General features: G+C 44.8%; 1 pseudogene; it reads left to right on the top strand.

The window, feature by feature from the left end:
- The first annotated feature begins 875 nt into the window (after positions 1–875).
- Positions 876–14,477, top strand: part of LOC114897942 — a 36,048-nt pseudogene continuing 22,446 nt past the window's right edge.

The following is a 14,477-nucleotide window of genomic DNA, read 5'->3' as shown; positions in this document are numbered from 1 at the left end:
TAGTGTAGCTCAAAGACCATGCAGTCCTGGAGAGCCAGTGCCAAGTCGTTGGTCAGGAAAAGGAGTCCAGACAATGTGGGCAAGAGGGTGGAAACCCCAGGCGGTTGAAAGGCTGTGGTCAGACCACTGTCCTGAGATAGGAGAAGGCCCCCAGAAAAATTGTTGGAAAATAAATGATTCCAAGTGCTAGAAGAGGACAAGGGAATCCTTTTTATCACAGAAGGCATCAATCTTATAGACATAAAGGAAAGAAAAAGGCCACAAAGAAGAAAGTTGACTTTAACTCTTTTTAAAAATTAAAAATAAGGAACGCAAAACACTGGCCTTAAAAAGTCTGGAGTCATTTATGGCTGGTTAAGGGGGTGGATATGAGAGAAAGGATATATTGACAGAAATGTGACAGATTATGAAAGGTGAGCTTTGGGGCTTCCCTGGTGGCGCAGTGGTTGAGAGTCCGCCTGCCGATGCAGGGGACACGGGTTCGTGCCCCGGTCCGGGAAGATCCCACATGCCGCGGAGCTGCTGGGCCCGTGAGCCATGGCCACTGGGCCTGCGCGTCCGGAGCCTGTGCTCCGCAATGGGAGAGGCCACAACAGTGAGATGCCCGCGTACTGCAAAAAAAAAAAAAAAAAAAAAAAAGATGAGCTTGGTTCAGGCATACACTGGGCAATCCTTCGAGTCCCAAATGCATCTTTACTTTTAGGATCTTGAAGAAGGCGAGAGCGCAGCGCCTGTGGGAATCAGCAGAAGGAATCTTTGTAAGGTTGGTGTTTCCAAAGCAGGGCAGGTGTTAGAGGAGCCCCAGCTCAGACAGACGCCTAGGGAACCCGCAGTCAACCGGTCCAGCAGGAAAAGAGCCCCGACCGGAGGCTGAGATGGAACGAATACAACCTGCCCAGCCCAGAGTAAAAGTTGAAAAGAACTGGGACGAAGGGAGCTCGGGAGCAAGGAGGACACTCCCGGCCACGCCCACTCACATCCACCCTCCCCCTCGAGCCTTGGGACCAGTAGTCGGGGTCTCTGCCCAGCTTCATCCCTGTTTACCTCTTTCCCCAAGAGAGGCCCGAAACTCAGCGATCATTCCTCATGCCCTGGACACTTCATGCACATTAAGTCCAGTACATCACATTTTCTGACCCCGTCTCCCACCTTTCCTTTTCTCCTGAAGCTCTTCCTCTGTGCTCCCTGGAATTCAGTCAGTTGGCAGCAATATCCCTCTATTCGATCCTCCACTTCTTTTCTGAATGCGCCTTACTTCGTGCTGACACTTGCTCTTCTGAGGCATTGCTTCTCCTGTGGCACTATGTGGTAGTGGCTCCCCGGCTCCAAATCAACTGATCCTTTCCCCCTTTCACTGACCCTCAAACCCCTCATGTCCTCTTTTCCCAGCTTAAGTCCGTGGTGGGTCATAACAATTACTCCCAAATTTAAATCTGGACTTCTCTCCTGAGCTCCAGTCACATATCCATGTCTATTTGACATCTCCACTTGGATGTTTAATGGGCTTCTCAATCTCTAACTGGTCCAAAATCAAGCTCAGAATCTTCCCATCTGCTCCTCCTGCAGTCTCCTCTGTTTTAATAAATAGTGACCCTTTCTTCTAATTGCTCAAGTCAAGAAACTTGTTGCCATCTTGAGGTCCTTCTCCTCCCGCATTTACTGAGATATAATTGACATGTAACAGTGTGTAAGTTAAAGGTGTACAACGTGATGATTTGATAAATGTATATATTAGGAAATGATTACACATCCATCACCTTACATAGTTACCTTTTTCTTTTGGGGTGAGAACTTTTAAGTTCTACTCTCTCAGCAACTTTCAAGTATATAATATGGTATTGTTAACATAGCCACCATGCTGTACATAAGCACAACCAGAACTTACTCATTTTGTAACTGGAAGCTTGTACCCTTTGACCACCTTCTCCCATTTTCCCCACTCTTCTGCCTGGGCAACCACCTATCTACTCTCTGTTTCTATGAGTTTGATTTGTCTTTCAGAGTCCACGTATAATGGAGATCATACAGTATTTGTCTTCGTCTGTCCTGTTTCACTTAGCATAATGCCCTCAAGTTCCACCCATGTTGTTGCAAATGGCAGAATTTCCTTCTTTCTCATGGCTGACAATATTCCATTATGTCTGAAAATATACCAAATTTTCTTTATCCATTCATTTATTGGTGGGCATTTAGATTGTTTCCATGTCTTGGCGATTGTAAATAATGCTGCAATAAACGCAGGGGTACAGATATCGTTTCGAGATAGTGATTTCATTTCCCTCGGATATCTACCTAGAAGTGGAATAGCTGGATCACATGGTAGTTCTATTTTTAATTTCTTGAAGAATTTCCATACTGTTTTCTAGAGTGGCTGCACCAATTTATGTTCCCACCAACAGTGCACAAGTTTCCCTTTTCTTCACATCCTTGCCAACACTTGTTACTTCTTGGCTTTCTGATGGCAGCCATTCTGACAGGTGTGAGGTGATAGCTCATTGTGGTTTTGATTTGCATTTCCCTGATGATTAGTGATATTGAGCACCTTTTCATGTACCTGTTGGCCTTTTGTACAGCCTCTTTGGAAAAAATGTCTATTGACGTTCTTTGGGTCCTTTCTTTCTCTTATATCTCATAATCTGTCAACAAACCCTGTTGGCTCTACCTTAAAAATACATCCTGGATTTGATCACTTCTCACCATCTCCACCATCACAGACTGGTCCAGGCCACCATCATTTCTTGCCTAGATTCTGCCGTAGCTTCCTAATTATTCTCCCTCGCTCTCCTTCAGCTCATTCCTCACACTGCACTCAGCATGACCCTGTTAAAACTAAGACATGCTGGGCCACCCCTCAGCTCAGAACCCCACTATGACTTCCCACATGGTGCAGAGCAAAGCCAGGGCCTTACTAGGCCCTGCAAGACATACCCGGTCTCTTCCCAGCCTGCCCCACTCCGACCTCATCTCCTGCTTTTCCCTCCTACATCGGCTTCTGCCTTCTGCCACTGCGGCCTCCCCGCTCTTCCTCAGGCTCCAGGAGTGAGCTTCTACGTCAGGCTTTTGCACTTGCCTTTTCTCCCTGGCTCAGTTCAGACCTTCTCAAAGAGCCCCTGCCCTGGCTGGTCCATTAAACCCCACTCCAGACTCCTTCTATTCCCCTCCCTGCTTCGTTTTTTCTTTATCACTGCCTAACTTACTGAAGTTTTACAAACTGTGTCTTTGCTTTATTTTATCCTGTTGATTGTCTTTTTCAAGAAGGCAAGAGGTTTTTGTCTCTTTTCTTCACTACTGAGTCCCCCATTGCCCCAAACGGTGCCTGGCACACTGTTGTTTAATAGATGGGTGAATACCCCAGGCTCTGGGAGTGGGTCATTGGTGAGAGCACGGAAGAGGAAGGTGGTTGCACTGCAAACATGATGGAACTGGGCTTTGGAGGAAAAGAAGACACAGGTGGGGGGTGGGGAACCAAGAAAACAGGCTCCTAGAGATGAAGGCCTGCCTTATGGTCCCCAAGATTTCCTCAGCATCTGGCACACGGCCAGGCCCCAGCAGCCACTCGGAAAGATTGTTGCAATGAACACATTTTCTTTAGATTGGAGAAATGTGAAAAAGGAATGGGGCAAAAACAACCAGAGTTGTTGATTTCAGAATCTTCCTATAACCTCAGGTTACCCGGGAGTCTGTCACCTGGGTGCCCCCTTGCTAGGCCACTTTTTTCTTTACTACTTAAATGAAAACACCTCAAATCTTGTGGGCCACAAGCTACGGGAAGTCCAGTGACTGCCCCAGAGGGTCTCTGTAAATCCCTGGGCCTCTGCTGAGTCACCTCTCTCACTAACCTCCCAGGCCTGCCGACGTCACCTGACATGAGGGCTGCTCCCCTCTCTCGTCCCATGGAGACCACCCCTGTGAGCCCTGGTAATACAGAGTAGTGACTACAGCAGGCTCATTCTAAAATTAGGGGTTATACAACAATACATCACACATTTAATTTGAAAATTCGTTATCCCTGTTCCTAAAAGTTCCTTGGCTTCTCTCACACTGACCATCCACACTCCAACCCAGGATTTCTCACTGCCCCACTTTTCTCCTCAGACCTCACACAGACACAAGTAGGATAAGCCTGTCCCGTGACTATAGCTCTCCTCTTTGGGTCTGGCAGAGTTCCCAGAAACACCCTCACCTGCAATGTCAGGACACTGAGACCAGGTCTCACACAGCTATTTCCATGTCAATTAAGTATGTGGGATTTGGATTTTGGAAATGTGGTTTGGGTTATCTCAATTAAATATTTTGTGAGCACTATTTCTGACTTGCAAATAGTTACAAAATTGCTTCCTTCTCAACCCAAGCGTGTGGTGGGAAATTAAGAACAATTTGAATGGGTCTCACCTTACCCAAGAGCTAATAATTCAGACCACAACCCACACTCAAACCCCGACTTTTTCAGCCACTGTGGATTTAGGGGAGGAAATAAGAGAAGGTCAGGCACTGGAGGGGGTGCCTCAGCTATTTGCACTCACTAGACAACGGGGTGTGGAAAGGAATTAAAGCTACAAAAAATCTGCCTTGCACCTCACCTCTGTCATACGCTTTTTAGGGATCAAGTTGTGAAAAACCACTTGCCTTGGGCTTCCCTGGTGGTGCAGTGGTTGAGAGTCCGCCTGCCGATGCAGGGGACACGGGTTCGTGCCCCGGTCCGGGAAGATCCCACATGCCGCAGAGCGGCTGGGCCCGTGAGCCATGGCCGCTGAGCCTGCGCGTCCGGAGCCTGTGCTCCGCAACGGGAGAGGCCACAACAGTGAGAGGCCCGCGTACGGCAAAAACAAAAAAAACAAAAAAAAACCCCACTTGCCTCTAAGAGCAGGCTTTACTTTAGTGCCGGGGTCCCCAACCCCCGGGCCATGGACCGGTACTGGTCCTCGGCCTGGTAGGAACCGGGCCGCACAGCAGGAGGTGAGCGGCAGGCGAGCCAGCGAAGCTTCATCTGCCGCTCCCCATCACCCCCCATGGCTCCCCATCACTCGCATTACCGCCTGAACCATCCCCCACCTCCCGCCCCTCCCTGTCCGTGGAAAAATTATCTTCCACGAACCTGGTCCCTGGTGCCAAAAAGGCTGGGGACTGCTGCTTTAGGAGGACTAGCTGGCCTTCCAGCCGCCTATGGAGAATTGTTAGCCCATAGAGGAGAAGTGTGTGTGGCTGGCTGATTGCGGATCAACACCACCCATTCTACTTTGGCTCACCCAAGGCAGAGGTTCTCAGAGCATGGTCCCTAGACCAGCCATGTCAGCCTCAGCATCAGCTTTACTTGGGAAGTGGTTAGACAGGTACATCTCATGTCCCACCCCAGACCTACTGAATCAGAAACCTTGGGAGTGAGGCCCAGGAATCTGTGTTTTAATGAGCCTTTCAGGCAATACTGATGCAGCTCAAGTCTGAGGACCACCGACCTGGCATTCCGTACAGCCCATATGCAAAGTCAGGCCTCCGAGTCTGGTGAAATCCGCTCAATCCTTCCCATGTAATGGGAAAACAGTAAAAAAAAAAAAAAAATAAATATTTATATAGATAGATGAACAAAAAAGGCACAGAGAGGATGCTGGATGGTGCTGCTTTAAATCACTAGGCACAGCAATGGTCTGTGTATCCATGTCTTTGGGGGTGAGGTGCTGGAAAGGTCAGCCCTCCAGTGACCAGCAATGAACCCGCAAGTGAGTGAAAACATCCCCCGACTGTCCACTGAGCTGCCACAAAGGTCCGGGTCCTCTCTTAGAAACACTTCACTTTTCGGGGTACCTCGTGGTAAGCTGCGGCCCCCAGAAGTCTGTGCCAAGTTCTGTACCCACATCCCTCCATCTCACAACAACCCTAGACAAGTATTTCTTCTCCATTTTATAAATGAGAAGACTGAGGAAATTAATTGTTTAAGTTCACACAGGAAGTAAGTGGTGGAGCTGGAATTCACCCTAAAATGTTGGACTTCAAAACCCCTGCTCTGTCTCACCTGCAAAATCCTGCCTTGTCTGATTAGAAGTGGTGAGAGGGGGATTTACAGGGCGGCACACAGTGGGTGAGCGGGAGAAGGAAATGCTCAAGCAAAGGAGGAAGCTGAAAGCCACAACCGAAGAGCCATATGTGGCCCAGCAGACCCAGCAGCCACTGCTGGGTGGTGACCAGTAACAAGAATTCATTTTCACAAAGAAAAAGTAGGTGTTCACTCAAATCTAAAAGGTAGGCAATTCCCACCAACAGTGCAAGAGGGTTCCCTTTTCTCCACACCCTCTCCAGCATTTATTGTTTGTAGATTTTTTGATGATGGCCATTCTGACCGGTGTGAGGTGATACCTCATTGCAGTTTTGATTTGCATTTCTCTAATGATTAGTGATGTGGAGCATGCTTTCATGTGTTTGTTGGCAGACTGTATATCTTCTTTGGAGAAATGTCTGTTTAGGTCTTCTGCCCATTTTTGGATTGGGTTGTTTGTTTATTTGACACTGAGCTGCATGAGCTGCTCGTAAATTTTGGCGATTAATCTTTTGTCAGTTGCTTTGTTTGCAAATATTTTCTCCCATGCTGAGGGTTGTCTTTTCAATTTATTTATGGTTTCCTTTGCTGTGCAAAAGCGTTTAAGTTTCATTAGGTCCCATTGGTTTATTTTTGTTTTTATTTCCATTTCTCTAGGAGGTGGGCCAAAAAGGATCTTTCTGTGATTTATGCCATAGAGTGTTCTGCCTATGTTTTCCTCTAAGAGTTTTATAGTGTCTGGCCTTACATTTAGGTCTTTAATCCATTTTGAGTTTATTTTTGTGTATGGTGTTAGGGAGTGTTCTAATTTCATTCTTTTACATGTAGCTGTCCAGTTTTCCCAGCACCACTTATTGAAGAGGTTGTCTTTGCTCCATTGTAAATTGATACAGCCACTATGGAGAATAGTATAGAGGTTCCTTAAAAAACTAAAAATAGAACTACCATATGACCCAGCAATCCCACTACTGGGCATATACCCTGAGAAAACCATAATTCAAAAAGAGTCATGTACCAAAATGTTCATTGCAGCTCTATTTACAATAGCCAGGACATGGAAGCAATCTAAGTGTCCATTGACAGATGAATGGATAAAGAAGATGTAGCACATATATACAATGGAATATTACTCATCTATAAAAAGAAAAAAATTGAGTTATTTGTAGTGAGGTAGATGGACATAGTGTCTGTCATACAGAGTGATGTAAGTCAGAAAGAGAAAAACAAATATCGTATGCTAACACGTATATACGGAATCTAAAAAATAAAGGGGGTTCTGAAGAACCTAGGGGCAGGATAGGAATAAAGATGCAGACGTAGAGAATGGACTTGAGGACACGGGGAGGGGGAAGGGTAAGCTGGGACGAAGTGAGAGAGTGGCATGGACATATATACACTACCAAATGTAAAATAGATAGCTAGTGGGAAGCAGCTGCATAGCACAGGGAGATCAGCTCCATGCTTTGTGACCACCTAGAGGGGTGGGATAGGGAGGGTGGGAGGGAGATGTCAGAGGGAGAGATATGGGGATGTATGTATATGCATAGCTGATTCACTTTGTTATAAAGCAGAAACTAACACAGCATTGTAAAGCAATTATACTCCAATAAAGATGTTAAAAAAATAAAAGGTAGGCAAGTATGCAATTATTGTAGAAATGCTAAAATGCAATGTGCTTACACTGAATGGATTAAAATTTAAATATCATTTAGGAACGATTTACTTTTAGGGAAAACAACCCATTTCCTGATGGTGCTAGCTAGATAAATGAAGTATCCCTGCAGTATACTTCTGTTCAAGTGCACGGTGAGTTTTTAAAGAATGGGTTTAGTCGTAAGTTCTGCATGGGTGAACAGTGTACCCACCCATTTCTTGTATTTCACCCCATGAGCTCAAGCGATGATGCTCAACGAATTTCTCCTGCAGTTTGGGCAGTCAGCATCCTCCAGGGAATTCACTTTAAACTAGAGAGTTTAACCAAAGCCAAGCAAAATTCAACACTTGGTTATTACTATTATTGTTTTAATAAGCATCTTCAGCAAACCTACCAATCTTCCAGAAAAAAAAAAAAAGAATCTAGTTCTTTTTCCCTGTTGACAAGGGAGTAACTTATGAAAATATTGCCTACAGTACAAAGAGTGATGCAATGACAGGCAACACTCAAGCTGGCGATTAATTAGAACTTGCGTCTCCTGCCTGTTTCTAGTATGTTGATTAGTTCTGTCCTTGCCATGTGGGGCTGTGTCTTCCGCGTGAAACACTAGAGAAGGCGGCAGCATTCCTATTCTGAGGATGGAAGAAACATTAATTATTCCTTGGAATCCTGTTGGGTGAAGTGGGTTTTTTTTCTTCCCTTCACCAAGCGAAACAGGAGAATTATTTCCTAATAAAACTTTCACGAGGCCAGATAGTGTTGCTTGAACATAATTTTTAATATGCAGTGGCCTGGAACCTGGCAGATATTGGCAGAGTGGGTGCCCCTGTTTTAAAAAGCTGAATGTGGCTGACAGTAATATCACTGCTTCCTTATGTCTATTAGAGTCAGGGCAAGGTTAGACAAATACATTCCCACCAGCACAAAACAGCAACTTTCCAAAATGTATGTCAGTGGTGTATTTACAGCCAAATCCAGAAGGAGCTTGTACTTCTTATGCTGCTCCCATTAATGAGACAAATGTCAGCATCCATAAGCTATTTTTTTCTTCCTGCTTATCAAATCTTTCAAAACATTGATAACTAGTCTTTATAGATTGTGAAAGTCAGATATAACTCTGAATGTATTACTTTACTGGACCCCTTGGGGTAAACTTATCACCTGGAAATCGTTTTACACGGACGATTTGACTTTCATGTGGAGTGTCATAATACACCCTGGTTGGAAATCTAAAATAAAATATCTGGACTACAACCTTCCTCTTGGTGGAATTTATGATTCCCTCAGTACAATAATTTTGAAAACTGTATCCCTTAAGCTACAAGACTTGATAAATTATTAACTGCTTGAATTGAAGAAGCTTTCCAATAGGCTTATGTGCTATCTAGAGGCACGGATTAATTTCTACTGAACTAGAAGCTCACCTCAAACTGTTTTTCAGCAGTCTAAACTACCTGCTGCCTCTTCTGTCTAGGACAGATCAAAGTGTCCATTTCTTCTCTGGCAGCTCCGAGAGGTGCTGCTTTTAGCAAAGCTCTGCCAAAAGACGATGACCATTGATCCACCAGAGAATTGGTTGTGTTCAGGCAATCACACCCCAGAGAGACTTGCATCCACCTGGGGCTCTTATTATTTCTCGTGGCATTTTCTGGTTTAAATTCTACTCTGGAGGAACTGAACTGGTATACAGAGAATGCTGGTAGGAGGGAGTCTGGAGGGTATTGTTTTTGTGAACTTAGGGAATAGCATTTTTTTTTTAACTTTCAGGGGCTTGTGCTGCCAGAAGGAAAATGTTCACCTGTCTTCTGCTTTTACAGCCACTCTTCTCTCATCCCAGACACTGTGCCTTGAAAATCAGCCACGACCAGGTGTATAAGAACCACCAGACTGACCAAAGGCAGAAAGGGCCCAGAAAGCTTTCCGCAGAGGCTCTCCTTTTTTTTGGGAGGGGGAATTTTTTTTTTTTATTCAAACAGAAAGTCACAAAAATTATAATCAACCTCATCAGTTCACTCAGTCCCATGCAATTAATTATTTTTTCATCTTGATCTTTTGTTAGCACTTTTATGAATTCATCAGTTTTCCATTAGAGTTCTGAAAATGCTTATTCATTCAGTTCAGCAGTATAGTCAGTTACCAGAAACCTGTACTTGTCAGAGTTTTTTCCATGAATTCCTTGAAGATGAAACCCTTTTGTAGGAACATTTTTGCAAAAGCATCAGAGCACACTCAGAACTGTCTGTAGATGACAAAAGACTTAGAAATGACCACAGTTAAAGATTTGATGAAAGTTCATGATAATGTAATTGACAAGGAAATTTAGTTATTTCTGAGATATACATTTTAAAGTAATAACTAGAATTATGACTTATAACATTACACCAGAACATATAAGATTTTTAGAAACTTCATGTAATGTCTGAAACATTAACATATTTCCATACAAATAACCCAAAGAAAGTTTAATATTAGTTGGTTTTTTGTTTGTTTTTTTATACAGCAGGTTCTTATTAGTCATCCATTTTATACACATCAGTGTAAACATGTCAATCTGAATCGCCCAATTCAGCACACCACCATCCCCACCCCACCGTGGTTTTCCCCCCTTGGTGTCCATATGTTTGTTCTCTACATCTGTGTCTCAACTTCTGCCCCCTCAGAGCTCTTCTAATAGATTCTTTCCCTTCACCCAGGTCAGTTGAGTTGGGAGTACATTTAATTATCTGTTTTACGGTCAATTCTATGTGTAGTCAAGATAATGCTAACTGTCTTGATATAGGGACAGCTTCTATAAACACTGTTTTGGGGACACAACAGTGCAGTACCCAAGAGCACATTGCAATAGAAAGCAATGTGTTCTGTGGCCCAAGGTGCCAGGAACATGTGAACGTATTTAGGATCAGTTGCTCCACAGGAAAACTTGAAATTCCCTGACATTTCACAGCTCATGTATGAAAGAAGTAGAGGCTTTCCCCAGTTTGATAATGATCCTAAAACTTTACATGACATTACATATAACATATTGTAAAGATGAAGTAAACTTTTAAAAACTATCATTAATAAGAAATGAATTTTTATCAACCACATTAAAGGATAGACTGAACAGGTAGGTAGTCAATTGTAGGGAAAGTGTCATAGAGGTGTAGCCAGTTAATCAATTAACATAGGTTAGTTTTGTGGCTTTTGTGAGGCTTACAATGTGCTGCTTCCTTTTTTTAATTTATAATTTGTTGTGTTTTTCCCTCCACTTAAATAAATATTCACTTTGTACTCAATTTTGTATCAGTGATTTTGTATTTTTTTTTTTTTTCTTAAAGAGAGTCCTCCAAATTGAATAAGCTTCAGGCCTCACAATACCTGGATCTACCCCTGGGTGGTTTAATCACCCTTCTCTAATCCTGGGATGTCAAACTTTGGATAATATAATCATCTTTTATGTGTATAATCTGATCGATTACCAGGACTAAGCTTTTTAGAATTTATAGTTTTAAAATCTTTACTAAACCTAAAGATTTGGGGAGTTCCCTGGTGGCCTAGTGGTTAGGATTCTGCGCTTTCACTGCCATGGCCCAGGTTCAATTCCCGGTCGGGGACTGTGATCCCACAAGCCGTGTCATGCAGCCAAAAAAAAAAACCCGAAGCTTTATATATACCTCTTTATGGGGAATATATCGAATACTTCAGCAAATCAACATTGAGATTCTTTTTTCAAGTTAGCATAATAGAGTACTCTAAAGGCTCTAAAGTTCTCTATGAAAAACATCTTTGTATGGTGAGTTTCTAAATTTTTCTTCTACCCTGCTAGCTATTTAATTATTTATTAGTCATCTTTCTCTCTTTTAAAAAGGATGTGTATACCAAAGACTTTTGTCATCCAATAAATATTAACATGTAAGGTTTAAAAATATGTTGAGAATTAGTTACCTAACTTATTTAATGAATAAATAATGCAATGATCAAAGGCTGAATCAATGAGTAAAGTCTGTTACTTAAAGGATCACAAGATACTACTTTTCTATAAGAGAATCTAAAGTTATCCCTTAAGGGATCATCATTTACAGGAAGATGTTCTCCCTGAGGGGACTGTGGACTGGCTGGCAAGCTGAAGGTGCTACTATCTATTTCTCTGGCCTTCCCAGCAGCCAGTACACAGCAAGCAGTTTCTAAACAAGCTCTATTTTGCAGATGGGGAAGGAGCCAATAAGCACTGGATTGTTGCAGGGCCAAAATTTGGGGCAAATCTCAGAGGAACCCACCTCCTTCCTCCAGAGAGCATGCGGGACACTTGCCTGGAAGCAGGGCAGATGATTCCAGGAGCTGTTTCTCACCAGCTGTGACCCTTAAGCCACAGGCCATGGTGCAAGGGCATATGGTGGGTACTTGGTAAATTTTCAGGGGTTTCTAGGCCACAGTAATTTCTCCCCTAATCTTTTAGCCAGGCTGTTGGAAAACCTTTTTAGAATATGGAAACTGGAGCTTCCTTTCACCCTTCAAAAGAAGGTTGACCCTGCAGAGGACAGAATGAAAGCACCACTGTCTCTTCCCCAGGAGACCCCTGGGCACACAACCCTCTTTGTTACCTGTACAGAAAACCAAGTCTGAAGTTGGTAACTTTGGCTGTCACACAGCCTATGCATTTGTAGAGCATTTAGCTTATTGACCTACATGTTCTCATGTTTAGAAAAAAAATGTAGTCTAATTAATTCACAATAAAAAATCTTCCATTTCATAGAAGATAAAATTCATATAACCCAAACAGAATTGAATGTGTGGTAGGATGAAGTCATCAGCATGCAGCCATCAGCATGCAGCAGCCTTAAAAATTACAATATCTGACCTTAGTATGTGTGACTCTATCAGGATTCCATTGTCGACATGTGTATTTTTCAATATCCTTCTCTGAGCTGAAATTATGTCATTTATATGCAAATGACCACATCTTCAGCAGCTGCTGCTTCTCCGTTGAAGCTGAGGGACTTATTTGCACTTAATAAAGCCTCATAAATAGGTTTTGCCTCTAAAAGGGTGGGGGAGCAGGAAACCCATCAGAGCCTTTTACAGTTACAAGCTTCTTTTTGTTTTGAAAGCGAGCGGCCACCTCTAAGAGGACAGTTCTCAGTTATCAAAGAAACAGGACTCCTCACCCAGCCGGCTCGCTCCTTCCCTCCTTGGGAAACAAACGCTCCCGTCCTTCCTGGCACCTTTTTGCCACCGCAGCTGTGGGTATCGCCAGTCTCCAGCCGGGTTGTGATTTAATCCAGACTTTAGTACAAAGGGGGACTGCTCTCTGAGCAGAGTCTCCTGCCAGGTGGTAAGAACAGGTGTCCAGCCCCAGGAAGACCCCTCAGGACCCCACAGGCTGTCCTGTCCAAGAGGAGGAGGGGTATCCCTCCGCAAGTGGAGGGGAATTTTTCCTTTCGTGAGTTATGAGTTTCCCTTTAAAACACTCTACATAGGGAAGGGACAGCATTTGGGAAATGTTTGTACACTCTGACGGCCCGATCAAACAGCATTAAAAGAACGTTAAAAACTCACCTTAGGGGAGACTTTAAGATGGCGGAGGAGTAAGATGTGGAGATCGCCTTCCTCCCCACACATACATCAGAAATACATCTACACGTGGAACAACTCCTACAGAACAACTACTGAACGCTGGCAGAAGACCTCAGACCTCCCAAAAGGCCAGAAACTCCCCATGTACCTGGGTAGGGCAAAAGAAAAAAGAAAAAACAGAGACAAAATAATAGGGACAGGACCTACACCCCTGGGAGGGAGCTCTGAAGGAGGAAAGGTTTCCACACACTAGAAGCCCCTTTGCGGGCGGAGACCGTGGGTGGCGGAGGGGGAAAGCTTCAGAGCCGCGGAGGAGAGCGCAGCCACAGGGGTGCGGAGCGCAAAGCGGAGAGATTCCCGCACAGAGGATCAGGGCTGACCGGCACTCACCAGCCCGAGAGGCTTGTCTACTCCCCCACCTAGGTGGCGGGGGCTGGGAGCTGAGGCTCGGGCTTCGGAGGTCGGATCCCAGGGAGAGGACTGGGGTTGGCTGCGTGAACACAGCCTGAAGGGGGCTAGTGCGCCACAGCTAGCCAGGAGGGAGTCTGGGAAAAAGTCTGGAGCTGCGGAAGAGGCAAGAGACCATTGTTTTGGGGTGCGCAAGGAGAGGGGATTCAGAACACCGCCTAAACAAGCTTCCAGAGATGAGCGGGATCCATGGCTATCAGCATGGACACCAGAGATGGGCATGAGATGCTAAGGCTGCTGCTGCAGCCACCAAGAAGCCTGTGTGCAAGCACAGGTCACTATGCACACCTCCCCTCTGGGAGCCTGTGCAGCCCGCCACTGCCAGGGTCCCGTGATCCAGGGACAACTTCCCCGGGAGAATGCATGGCGTGCCTCAGGCTGTTGCAACGTCACACTGGCTTCTGCCACTGCAGGCTCGCCCCGCATTCCGTACCCCTCCCTCCCCACGGCCTGAGTGTGCCAGAGCCCCCGAAACAGCTGCTCCTTTAACCCTGTCCTGTCTGAGTGAAGAACAGACGCCCTCAGGCTACCTTTACGCAGAGGGGGGGCCAAATCCAAAGATGAACCCCGGGAGCTGTGCGAACAAAGAAGAGAAAGCGAAATCTCTCCCAGCAGCCTCAGGAGCAGCGGATTAAATCTCCACAATCAACTTGAGGTACCCTGCATCTGTGGAATACCTGAATACACAACGAATCATCCCAAAATTGAGGCTGTGGACTTTGGGAGCAAAGATATATATATTTTTTTCCTTCTTCTCTTTTTTTGAGTGTGTAT

Source organism: Monodon monoceros, unplaced genomic scaffold (assembly GCF_005190385.1).
Source record: "Monodon monoceros isolate NGI ecotype Baffin Bay Population unplaced genomic scaffold, NGI_Narwhal_1 Super_Scaffold_18, whole genome shotgun sequence".
NCBI lineage: Eukaryota > Metazoa > Chordata > Mammalia > Artiodactyla > Monodontidae > Monodon > Monodon monoceros.
This window is presented reverse-complemented; position numbering and strand designations above follow the sequence as displayed.